This window comes from Triticum aestivum, chromosome 1B (genome assembly GCF_018294505.1).
Source record: "Triticum aestivum cultivar Chinese Spring chromosome 1B, IWGSC CS RefSeq v2.1, whole genome shotgun sequence".
Lineage (NCBI taxonomy): Eukaryota > Viridiplantae > Streptophyta > Magnoliopsida > Poales > Poaceae > Triticum > Triticum aestivum.
In genome coordinates this window covers 296,570,921-296,583,817 of record NC_057795.1, presented here as the reverse complement: position 1 = coordinate 296,583,817, position 12,897 = coordinate 296,570,921, and the positions used below count along the sequence as shown (strand labels likewise).

Here is a 12,897-nt window from a genome sequence, read left to right as displayed (position 1 = left end):
AAAGAAACTACTGCACATCGTATGTGTGTCATTAAGCTCACCCGAGGACTGCTACTATAACAGGGACTGTTTTCTTACATTGCATTGCCCAACTTCAAATCATAATGATGTGTCATTGAGCTTACTTGAGCACTACCATTATAGCAATGATTGTTTTCTTATGTTGCATTACCCAAATTTCCGGATGGATCTCTTCATCCTTGACAATAACCTCTTTGGTATAGGCATTGAAGCCCGAGCTTGAGTCCTTTGTGCCCGAGTTCGAGCCCTCCATGACTGTGATCAAGTTCACTTACTTGAGTTTCCCATACCCGAGTTTGAGTCCTTTGTGCCTGAGTCCTACATGCTCGAGTTTTAGCCCTTCATGATAAGTCCGGTCACGAGTTCCCCATGACTTAGTACGGGTACCATGTCCTCAATTTCGAGTCCTTACACAAGGCAGTTTGAATTTGCATTGCCCGAATTCGGGTTGGTCGGTTCTAATTCCTAGTTGCTTGATCTTGAGTTAGCCATGTCCAACTCCTCAATGTGTAACGGGTGTACTTTTGGTTATAGTTTCTTATAGTTAGCCCATATATGGACTAAGTATTCGTAGTATCATCTGTGTTGGGTTCTGTGCCAGGCTATTCCTGCTTGTTATTTTGACACCACTTTTGGGAGTATTTAATAAAACTACGAAGTCAGTTTAAGAACTTTTAGTATTCTTTGTAAATATTTTTAGTATGTGTGACTTTAGACTGTTATCATATATACTATCATGTCATAAACCAAACTCGTACTTAGCAAACAATTCATAAATACTATTTCGTATAATTTGCTTAACTTCTCAGACATATTTGGTTTTTGCATCAATGGTGCAATGGATCATCCAGTAATAGAGAGTGAACTGATAGGAACCCACAACTTCCAAGACAAGAGGAAAAATGTTAGGAATAGAGAGTGAACTGATATGGATCTATATGCGGATTAAAAGAGGAATCACTCATCATATGGAAGAAACTTGGGCGATCTGGAGTGGACTTAATTCTAGATAGTTTGCTCCAATATGTGCCCATGGTAACTAAATTTTACAGCTAGTTTTTGGTGAAAAATGAACACAGTTTTCTCAAAGCATGAATTTGTTTGGGCCTATCACAACATGGCCCCATTAATTCGATGTTGTAATAATTTAAGCATGTAAGCTTTCAACAACATTGCATCAATGGCTACCATGAATCGTATACACTTGGATTGTCTTCTTACTTTGTCCATACTCTTATTCTTCATTATTTAGACAAATCATTAATACATAGAATTTATTGCACAGAAGGGTGGCAACCACCCAGTCCACCATGATAGACATGTGCCCCATCACTATTGTGATCAAATGAATCAACCGTGTAGCATGGTAGTTTTGTAGAATAAGCAAAGCTCTTATCAAAGTTCAAATCAACAAGTTTGTAACTGCTATCTACTATTTTAACATCCCTAGCATAGGCGGCCTTTCCATTCCCTTCAGTTGTGAAATGTCCACTTCCCATCTGCGGTCAGTCTTGATGAACTGTTGGTCCATTAACAAATCCACCAAATCCTACTAAATTCGCCTTGACTCTCAGTTTTGTAAAATATAAATTTGGCCAATATCCTATGGGTTTTGTGTCATAGAATAGCCACCAATGCTTCTTTTTCGGATCCTAATAAGAGCCAAGTGAATTCCAATAGACATATATTAAAAAACAGTGAATTGTCTTTAGTATTAAGAATATATTAATAGTTCGCATTATGCGTAAAATAATAGCCTTTTCCTTGACCTCATTTTATTTGGCTTCATTGATAACTCTGGCAACATGTCACTTGTTTTGAAATAAGAACCTAACACATGGTTTTTAAGGATGATTGCTAAAGAAATTGTATACATTGTGCATTATATATGGTAGCATTATTTCTGTTTTGGGCATAAAATAATTTATTAACCAACTCTTTAACTTGCAATGTATGATTGTAAAAAAATATTGGATGAAAATGAAACAATTTCTAGAATATGTATAACAAGCTTAAATTGGCAACCCATCAAGTAATGAAATTATCTAGGAGCAAAAGTTTATTCCATAGTTATCAACATACCAAAACAACCAATATAGATGATATGCTAAGAAATTAGTAATGAAATAGGGTCGCTTGTAGGATGATTGACACTTGCTTTGGAAGTTGAGAAAATGATAAATTTGAATGCTTATATAGTTGAGGAGGAAATTAGAATTTGAATATAAGTTTGGTTGCTAAAACCATTTTTTATTGAGAGTAACTGATATGTCTCCGTCGTATCTACTTTTCCAAACACTTTTGCCCTTGTTTTGGACTCTAACTTGTATGATTTGAATGGAACTAACCCGGATTGACGTTGTTTTCAGCAGAATTGCCATGGTGTTGTTTTATGTGCAGAAAACAAAAGTTCTCGGAATGACCTGAAACTCCACGGAATATCTTAGAATAAATAATAAAAAATCATCGCCAAAGATGAAGACCAGGGGGCCCACACCCTATCCACGAGGGTGGGGGGCGCGCCCCTCCCCCTGGGCGCGCCCCCTACCTCGTGGGCCCCCTGGTGGCCCTCCAACGCCAACTCCAACTCCATATATTGGCTGTCGGGGAGAAAAAAATCGGAGAGAAAGTTTAATCGCGTTTTACAATACGGAGCCGCCGCCAAGCACTAATCTCTCTTAGGAGGGCTGATCTGGAGTCCGTTCGGGGCTCCGGAGAGGGGGATTCGTCGCTGTCGTCATCATCAACCATCCTCCATCACCAATTTCATGATGCTCACCGCCGTGCGTGAGTAATTGCATCGTAGGCTTGCTGGACGGTGATGGGTTGGATGAGATTTATCATGTAATCGAGTTAGTTTTGTTAGGGTTTGATCCCTAGTATCCATTATGTTATGAGATTGATGTTGCTATGACTTTGCTAGCTTAATGCTTGTCACTAGGGCCCGAGTGCCATTATTTTAGATCTGAACCTATTATGTTTTCATGAATATATGTGTGTTCTTGATCCTATCTTGCAAGTCTATAGTCACCTACTATGTGTTATGATCCGGCAACCCCGAAGTGACAATAATCGGGACCACTCCCGGTGATGACCATTAGTTGAGGAGTTCATGTATTCACTATGTGCTAATGCTTTGTTCCCGTTCTCTATTAAAAGGAGGCCTTAATATCCCTTAGTTTCCAATAGGACCCTGCTACCACGGGAGGGTAGGACAAAAGATGTCATGCAAGTTCTTTTCCATAAGAACGTATGACTATATACGGAATACATGCCTACATTACATTGATGAACTGGAGCTAGTTCTGTGTCACCCTATGTTATGACTGCTACTTGATGAACCACATCCAGCATAATTATCCATCGCTAATCCGGTGCCTACGGGTTTTCCATATACTGGTTTACGCTTATTTACTTTTCTGTTGCTATTGTTACAATCACTACAAACTACCAAAAACATTACTTTTGCTGTCTTTACCTTTGTTACCGTTACCACCACTATCATATTACTTTGCTACTAAACACTTTGCTGCAGATACTAAGTTTCCAGGTGTGGTTGAATTGACAACTTAGCTGCTAATACTTGAGAATATTCTTTGGCTCCCCTTGTGTCGAATCAATAAATTTGGGTTGAATACTCTACCCTCGAAAACTGTTGCGATACCCTATACTTGTGGGTTATCAAGAGTAACTAATGCTACATTTTTAAGTACTTAGAAATACCTGGAAAGGCATAAGTTGTAAATCCTCTTGCTTTCCATTGTAGGTAGAAACCGGAGATATTCTTGCCCCAACTCCAATGTGAGGTACTGTTTGCACAAAACCTTGGCAATGAAAATCCATGCAGGACTTTTGGTTATTCCCCAACTGTCCATTTGAAAATAATGTTCAAAATGTATTATGTTCTTTTTCTCATATACTTATCGTAGATATTATTTAGTTACAAGTAATATTATGAGTCACCCTTTAATAAGTACCTAATACATACCCAAATAATATGGAACCTAGCAAAGCTGTCTCCAAAAGTCTGTGATACCTAAAAAGTAATCCAACAAAAATAGTATTAGTGCCTTTATATGATTGATGTATGTCTAGACTCACCATTATATCTTTCTAATAATACATAATGTAGAATGAGAACAATTAACTTACAGTTAGTTTGCAAATGAGGATTCTTGTTAAAAATACAAATATGAGGCAATATCATACATATATTGGTAAACCTATTTTTGTATGCAGATATAAGAAAATATGTACTGAGGGTAATGTTAAGGTTAATATCTAGGGACCATATACTATGAACTCCATCCATGTCTCATCAAATTTTAAACAATTTAAATCCTACTTTTATTGTCCATGATGAATTGGCATTATCATAACTCAGGTCCCTCGTGCACTATATATCACTACACTAATTGTAGACGTGACTTCTCTCACCTTTGCTGTGATTCAGCCGGATATTAGAAACTAAGTCTATATTATGACATTATTTTGAGATCACCATATGTTTTTAAGGGTTGAATAAAAAATATTTATTAATTTATATTAAATCTTGAAATTGGTATAACAATATCAACAGACAATATTTCAAAATGTATAGTTATGTAGTTGATTAGTTTTTTTGCTATATATGTCCCCTGAGGTTTGTTGAAGGATTTGATATGTATGTAACATGCGTATTCATATAGTAGATATATTTCCAATGCAATAGGAACCCACATGAAAAAAATTAAGTACATGAAATTGACCATAATAAATATAAAAGTACCAACATAAAAATATAATATAGTAGATATATATTGTTATATATAAAGTACATGAAATTTTCCATAATAAATATGTAAGTACCAATATGAAAAATGCTATAAGCAGTCACATTTTCCATTTTGTTTCATCATGCAGATCATTGAACCAACTGCAACGGCCTCAAGAGGACCATCCTCACCGTGCATTAGAGTAAGTACTTGTGAACTAAAATCTCCATGTCCTTTCACTTGTGGCTCGTAAATGTTAAGTGTTACTCGTGCACCATATATATCACCATCGGTCTTGATCCCAGCTATCTACATATGATGGCATGTTTATAAGAACTTTATCAAACCTCTTTATGAATAAGGAATACATTTCCTCCTGCCACATCATAAATGAATCAATTATGCATCATCAATAAGACTTAATTCAGTGGGAACATCTAATTGTTCAAGACTTTGTGTGGACGTAGTAAGTTACCCATGCAACAGTATTACTATTAATGTAATTGAAGTAATATAAAAATACTAAAAATTAATATTCCAGGTTAGAAAGAATACCTCGCCTCCAGCAGCAAGAGAATTATTTCTCCACAGGGGAATGTGTCCAACTTTAGTAGTTTTTTTGTAATATTGGTATTGTACCTACTGGGCATGCAACCATAGGCAATTCTGACTCCGTTGTGTTAGCTGAAGATGATGATTTCAAGTGGAAACCTTTTGGGTAAGAGCTTGGTTTCGTCTGCAACAAGGAAATATACAAATGTCAAAATCATGAAAATCCAGTATAGCTCATTTCTATAATACTCCCTTAACGTTTTTACGTCTAACTTTGACCATTGATTTTACCAACAAAATGCAAGTTATACGCCATAAAGCCATCGGATGCAAATTTGAAAGAACTTTTCGGTAATATATTTTTTATAACATACATCCAACATTTTCTTGGCCAAAATTGTAATTCAAGTTTGACACAAAAAGGAAGTGGATTTGTATATAAAAATTTGGGGATATGTCACATTTGGGGATAAAATTTGTTTACAATAACTTCACTCGACATGTAATATAATTTTCTATGATTCTACTATAGTAAAAGAAGAAGATGGTTGAAAGGACATAATAAAAAATTATAAAGCCTATAAAAATAGAAATAGTTCCATTAAAAACTATGGAGGATAGATATACCTATAGCGAATGGTTCTTTAGCAGCGGATGATGAAGAGTTGGTTGTTGATCTATGTCAACACAATCAAAGAGTTCACCAAATTTTGTCTAATTTAAAAGTTTAGTTAATTGCTTCATGTTGAAAGGATTGTTCTAAAAATAAGGGAAGTAAGAAATTATTAGTTGAACATACCAAAACGGTCCTTTTGACATGTTTCTTAATGATCTCCTGGAAGTCTTCTTCTTCACTCGTTTGGTGTGTGTTCACCTTTAGTCCCAGAGCTAGAGTAAGGTAAGAAACAAGAATAGTTGCTACAATTTGTGGTAGTACTTTCATTGTGGAAATCAAGAATTTTTAGTATATCATATAGATCTCACCCTCTTTTATAGTCACATATGCGGTTGTCTTCCTCATATCCTCAGACCCATTCCTGATATCTTTCTGTTGTGGTGATGACACATGGATATCAACATATATCTTAAAGATTTTTTTTGTAGTGGGCATCTCAAAAATTTATTGTTACAATATCTTCAATAATTGTATAGTCTATAATAATGTGTGATCTTATATATCTATGAATCATGTCTTATTGATATATATGATCATTAGTGTCTTCCTCGTATACTATGGGTACACAACACGTGTATGTGACTCATTGTATTTGAGATGCATGCAAAAGTATGACACGCAAACGCAGTAGTCTAGGTCTCAAAATTTAAAGAATGGCATATTTTGATAATCTAAGTCAGATCCATTCTAGCCATCTTTTCTTCCGTGGTCATGACACATCAATATGAAAATATATCTTAATGATTTTGCATTAGTGGGTGTATCAGAATATTATTGTTTCCATATCTCCGTTGATTGTACATTTAATATTAACACGTGATTTTTTCATATGTGCTCATGACACATGGATATCAAAATATATCTTCAATATTTTTGTGTTAGTGATCATATAAATATTCATTGTTTACATATCTTCATTCATTGTATAGTCAATAATAATGTGTGACTTTATTTTATTTAGTTGCACAATACATCTAGTTGCGCAATCCAATAGAGATAAAGTGATGCTCCTTGCTTTCCAGAATCTAAGGATTCACTTTATTATTATTCAAAAATAAGAATGCATTTAATATGCTATAAAAAATATTAGTCGAAATCTGAGGCAAATTACTCTTCCAATGACAATCCACATCGATTCAAGCATGCATACTAGTATAGCTGGTTGATTCAATCATGCTTCTATGTCATCTCAAACTATCATTTGTAATGAATTATACAACTAGGTTGTCAATCACATAGTCCTTTTTAGACATTCTCTCTTTATATTTCCTCCATATTTATTATGTTTATCTTCTAGGACTTGTAGAGGTTGTCTATTGCATGAGAGCCAACTCCCCTCAATTTTGTTTCTCTATCCTCCACGTACCATAAGTGACACGCAAAAGGGATATTTGATTTCTAATATGCGCTTCTATTCTTGTAGGCCTTGTTGGGCCTCTAAGCGCAGAGGATTGTAAGACAGCAACAAATTCCCCCTAGTGGATCCCCTGAGGTTCATCAATTTGTAAGAGATGTAGCACTAGTGCAGAATGAGGCCAAGGAGACACATCTATCACAAACCCTAGAAATGAACTGTGTCTGATGTAGGCATCGCAGACAGTAGAAAATAAAACGGTGTGCCTGGAAACAAAATGCGTGCGACGACACATCCACTAGGAACAATTTTGAATGCAAATTGGTGTGATAAGGGGCACACAGTAAGGTATAACATTGCGATCAACTGGCATAATGCAAACAATTGTGAATTTCTAATCGTGTGCGTTGATTGGCCAACAAATCTAATATATCAATAGTTTGTGATGATTGCAAGCATCACACGAGTGGTGTAATATTTGATGGCAACTAATGTGCGGTCACTTGTGACAGCGCATACGATTGTGCGGTGAGAATTGTGTGCTCTACAGGGCACACAATTGATTTAAAGGAATTGTGTAAGATACTGGTAATTGTCGCTCACGATTTTTTCATCTAGGTGAGGTGCGATGTGACTTGCTATGTCTAAAGAACAACATCCTCTACTGTTCAGAACAATAACTTATACTTACAACATCATTGCATAATCAAACTAAACATCCATTACATAAGTAACTAAACATCATAGTGCATATCTTCTTGCATAATTACCTAAACTACGGACATTAAATTATGGATAGTGATGAGCTACCCATCCTCGCCGGAGGAGGAGCAGTAGTTGAGATACACTTAGTCAGAGCTCTTCATCGTCGGTGCTTCCTTGAGCCTGATGGTCTTGATGTTGAACTATTCCCTAGCACCTTGCAAAATCATTTCTTGGAAGGAGGGATCGACGCCCTTGTCAGCATAGATCAATTCCTTGATAATCTCATAAGATCGCAATGCCTCCTTGGATCCACGACAACTTTGATGTGTGCGGCTATGGCCATGTGAAAGTGCAACTAATCCCCGCGTGGTTTTAGTAATTAATAACAACATATATCTCATTGAACTAATGCCCATTTGAGGTAAGTATTTCAGGATGTTCAATAATTGGCATGGCATGAACTAGAGATGTGGCCCCTCAAAATGCTAAGGCCAAGGATTGGCAAAAGCTCAAGACTCGAGACTTTTGTTTGGGTGATCCAAGATCACACTGAGTCCATAGGAAAGCCAATACTATTAATTAAAAGGGGATGAGGTGTTGCTTAATGATCGTGTTACTCAAGTGCTTAGTGATACCGCTCCAAAACCCTCAGCCACTTTCTCAATCAAATACGTCCAAAACCTAAATTCCAACTCCGCCACACCGATATTTCCTACCCGGAGCCACCGAGTTGATCTGGAATTAGCCACTGTGAAAACCCTAACAATTTGGATCGACCGATATGGATCTCGGTCCCATTGAGATGGCTTTGCTAGCTCTCTATTTCTTGTTGCAATTATTTCGGTCTCACCGAGAACTGCAATCGGTCCCAATGAGATGGCTTGAACGATTCTCTGTTGCTTATTGCTTCACTTTGGCCCTTGCACATCGGTCCCTCCGAGTTGTTCTAGTCAATCCCACCGAGATTCCTAATGTTCATATTTTTACATAGATGTGACATCCTGGTTTTGCCCTCTTTTCTTTACCTGATTTTCAGTTGCTTTGAATTTGAAGTTTGGAGTTTTGAATCTTTTCATATGGACTTAACCACTTGGGTACCCTTTGGCTTTCACCCAAGTGTCCCATTTCCCTCTTTAACCATCATTCCCTCTCTGGTTCACCTCAAAATAATATATGGAATATTCCCTCTCTTAAACCCTAGCTAGCTCAATGTGCTCCAAAGCAACCCCAATTTTTCTTGCCCACAAAAATCTAAGAATATTCACAAATATTCTTTGAACCCTAGGGCACCTTCCTGAGCAAAAATATTTCACCACTATTTGGAATATTTTTGCTACAGAAAACATTTTCTGTTCTGGACAGAAATGGTAGCTTCTATAGCAACTACCATTTTACTTGCTCCATTGTGGATGATTTTTCTTGTGCATCATCACCTTAGTAGATGATTTATAACCTCCAAAGCCCAGCTCCCAACTCCCAGTAGTTTGACCACAGTAAGCTCTCAAAGTTACTGTCCAGAAACTTACCAGGCATGTGAAATCTTTTCTACTGCACCTGAGACCAAACCCAAGTGTGGTAACTACTAAAACTACCATGAACAACAAGCCAGACATGAAGTTTGGGCTTAGGTCGGTCTGAGGTCAGAGTTCACGCGATGACCGCATTCGTCCAGGCGTGCAGGCATGTAGGCAGCACGCTCTGAGTGTCGCCTGAGCCTCTGTTTCGCGCGTGCTCGCTTCCCCGCCTGCCTTGCCTTGCCAAACTTCGCCACAATCTTCGTCCAAGCTCTCTTAACTCCCTCCTGGCGCTCGCCGATGCCGGAGCTCGCCGCAGTGAGCACGGGTGCGGTCTGGCCACCGTAACAGTGCGGCGCGCACTGTGCTTGTCGTCACCCCAGTGCCCCCGTGCTCGTCCGCGCTCGCCCACAGACCCCGCGTGAGCTGCGTTGCCTTCTCCCCCTCTCACTGATGCCGTTCGTCACTGGGCACCGTGTCCAGGTATCCACCGATAGAGCCCGATTCCCCCTCGATGCTCGGCTATAAATAGAGCCCTCCCCATTGATAACCCACAAGTATAGGGGACAATTGTAGCCTCTTTCGATAAGTAAGAATGTCGAACCCAAAGAGGAGCTAAAGGTAGAACAAATGTTCTCTCAAGTACTATCTGCCACTAATACCTCTACGCATGCTTAGTGTTCGCTTTACCTAGAACAAGTATGAAACTAGAAGTACTTTGTAGGTGTTGTTGGATAGGTTTGCAAGATAATAAAGAACACACAAATAAAAAGTAGGGGCTGTTTAGATAAAGATGCAATAAAGTAAATATAAAGAGTGTGGAAAAGTGGTGGTAGGAGTTGTGAAATTGTCCCTAAGCAATTGACTACGTTACTAGACCGGTAATCACTATTGCAATTCTATTTGAGGGAGATGCATAAGCTAACATACTTTCTCTTCTTGGATCATATGAACTTATGATTGGAACTCTAGCAAGCATCCGCAAATACTAAATATCATTAAGGTAAAACCCAACCATAGCATTAAAGTATCAAGTACCCTTTATCCCATATGCAAACAACCTACTTACTCTGGTCTCTGCTTTTGTCACTCACGCCACCCACCATAAGCAAATCATGAACATATTGCAAACCCTACAACAGGAATTCCTCACGCTTGCGTGACACAGAGAGCACAATAGGACAACACCAATAATAAAACATGCAACTCAAACCAATCATAGTAATTCATCAATCACTGGTAGGACAACGTAAATCTACTCAGACATCATAGGATGGCAACACATCATTGGATAATAATATGAAGCATAAAGCACCATGTTCAAGTAGAGGGTACAACGGCTTGAGGGAGAGTGGACCGCTGAATATAGAGGGGGAAGGTGATGGAGATATTGGTGAAGATGGCGGAGGTGTTGGTGTAGATCGTGGTGATGATGATGGCCCCCAGCGGCTTTCCAGCGCCATCAGAAGCAAGGGGGAGAGAGCCCCCCTTCTTCTTCTTCTTCCTTGACCTCCTCCCTAGATGGGAGAAGGGTTTCCCCTCTGGTCCTTGGCTCCCATGGTGTGGGAGGGGCGAGAGCCCCTCCGAGATTGGATCTACCTCTCTGTCTCTCTCTGTTTTTGCATTCTGGAATTCTGCCCTGGCACCGTTTATTTTATATCCGGAGATCCATAACTCCGATTGGATTGAAACCTTCGCCCAGATCTTTTTCCAAAAATTAGCTTTCTTGCGGCCAAAGAAGGGCATCAACCGCCTTACGAGGGACCCACGAGTGTGGGGGGTGCGCCCACCTAGAGTGGGTGTGGGCCCCTGTCTCGTGTCCACCTCGGGCACCGTCTCGCGTTGATTTTACTTCCCAAAAATCACAAATATTCCAAAATAATTCTCCGTCCATTTTTATCCCGTTTGGACTCTGTTTGATATGGGGTTTCTACGAAACATAAAACATGCAACAGATAGGAACTGGCACTGGGCACTAGATCAATATGTTAGTCCCAAAAATAATATAAAAAGTTGCCAAAAGTATATATAAGTTGAATAATATTGGCATGGAACAATCAAAAATTATAGATACGACGGAGACATATCAGCATCCCCAAGCTTAATTCCTGCTCGTCCTCGAGTAGGTAAATGATAAAAAAGATAATTTTTGATGTGGAATGCTGCTACCTAGCATAATCTTGATCATATGTCTAATCATGGCATGAATATTAAGACACGAGTGATTCAAAGAAATAGTCTATCATTTGACATAAAAAGAATAATACTTAGGGAATCCCAACAAACAATCATGTCTTTCAAAATATCAATGCTTCCAGAACGTTCCCTACAAAATCATATAGTCTTGTATGCTCCCTTTTCTTAACACAAGGTACCCTCATGCCTATCCCGATGTCAGCCAAGCAATTGTTTCATACTTTAGTATTCCGAAACTTTTTCAACTCTTATGCAATACATGAGCGTGAGCCATGGATATACCACTATGGGTGGAATAGAATATGATGGTGGGGGTTATGTGGAGAAAACAAAATGGGAGAAAGTCTCACATTGACGCGGCTAATCAACAGGCTATGGAGATGCACATCAATTGATGTCAATGTGAGGAGTAGGGATTTCCATGCAACGGATGCACTAGAGCTATAAGTGTATGAAAGCTCAAACTGGAACTAAGTGGGTGTGCATCCAACTTGCTTGCTCATGAAGACCTAGGGCATTTGAGCAAGCCCATCGTTGGAATATACAAGCCAAGTTCTATAATGAAAATTCCCACTAGTATATGAAAGTGATAACATGGAGACTCTCTATATGAAGAACATGGTGCTACTCTAAAGCACAAGTGTGGTAAAAGGATAGTAACATTGACCCTTTTTTATTGTTTCTTTTTTCTTTTCTTTTCTTTATTTTTGCGGGCTTCTTGCTCTATAATGTTGATCATCACACTTTTATTTACCTACAACCCAATATTACAACTCGATACTAGAACAAAGATATGACTCTATATGAATGCCTCCGGCGGTGTATCAGGATGTGCAATGATCTAGCGTGGCAATGACATCAAAAAACAGACAAGCCATGAAAACATCATGCTAGCTATCTTACGATCATTCAAGGCAATATGACAATGAATGGTCAAGTCATGTATATGATGATGATGGAAGTTGCATGGCAATATATCTCGGAATGGCTACAGAAATGCCATAATAGGTACGTATGGTGGCTATTTTGAGGAAGATATAAGGAATATTATGTGTGATAGAGCGTATCATATCACGGGGTTTGGATGCACCGGTGAAGTTTGCACCAACTCTCAAGGTGAGAAAG

At 38.5% G+C, this 12,897-nt stretch overlaps 1 pseudogene; it reads right to left on the bottom strand.

Annotated features, from left to right (window-relative positions):
* Positions 1-1,295: 1,295 nt before the first annotated feature.
* Positions 1,296-6,270, bottom strand: LOC123078287 (uncharacterized; annotated as a pseudogene).
* Positions 6,271-12,897: the final 6,627 nt, after the last annotated feature.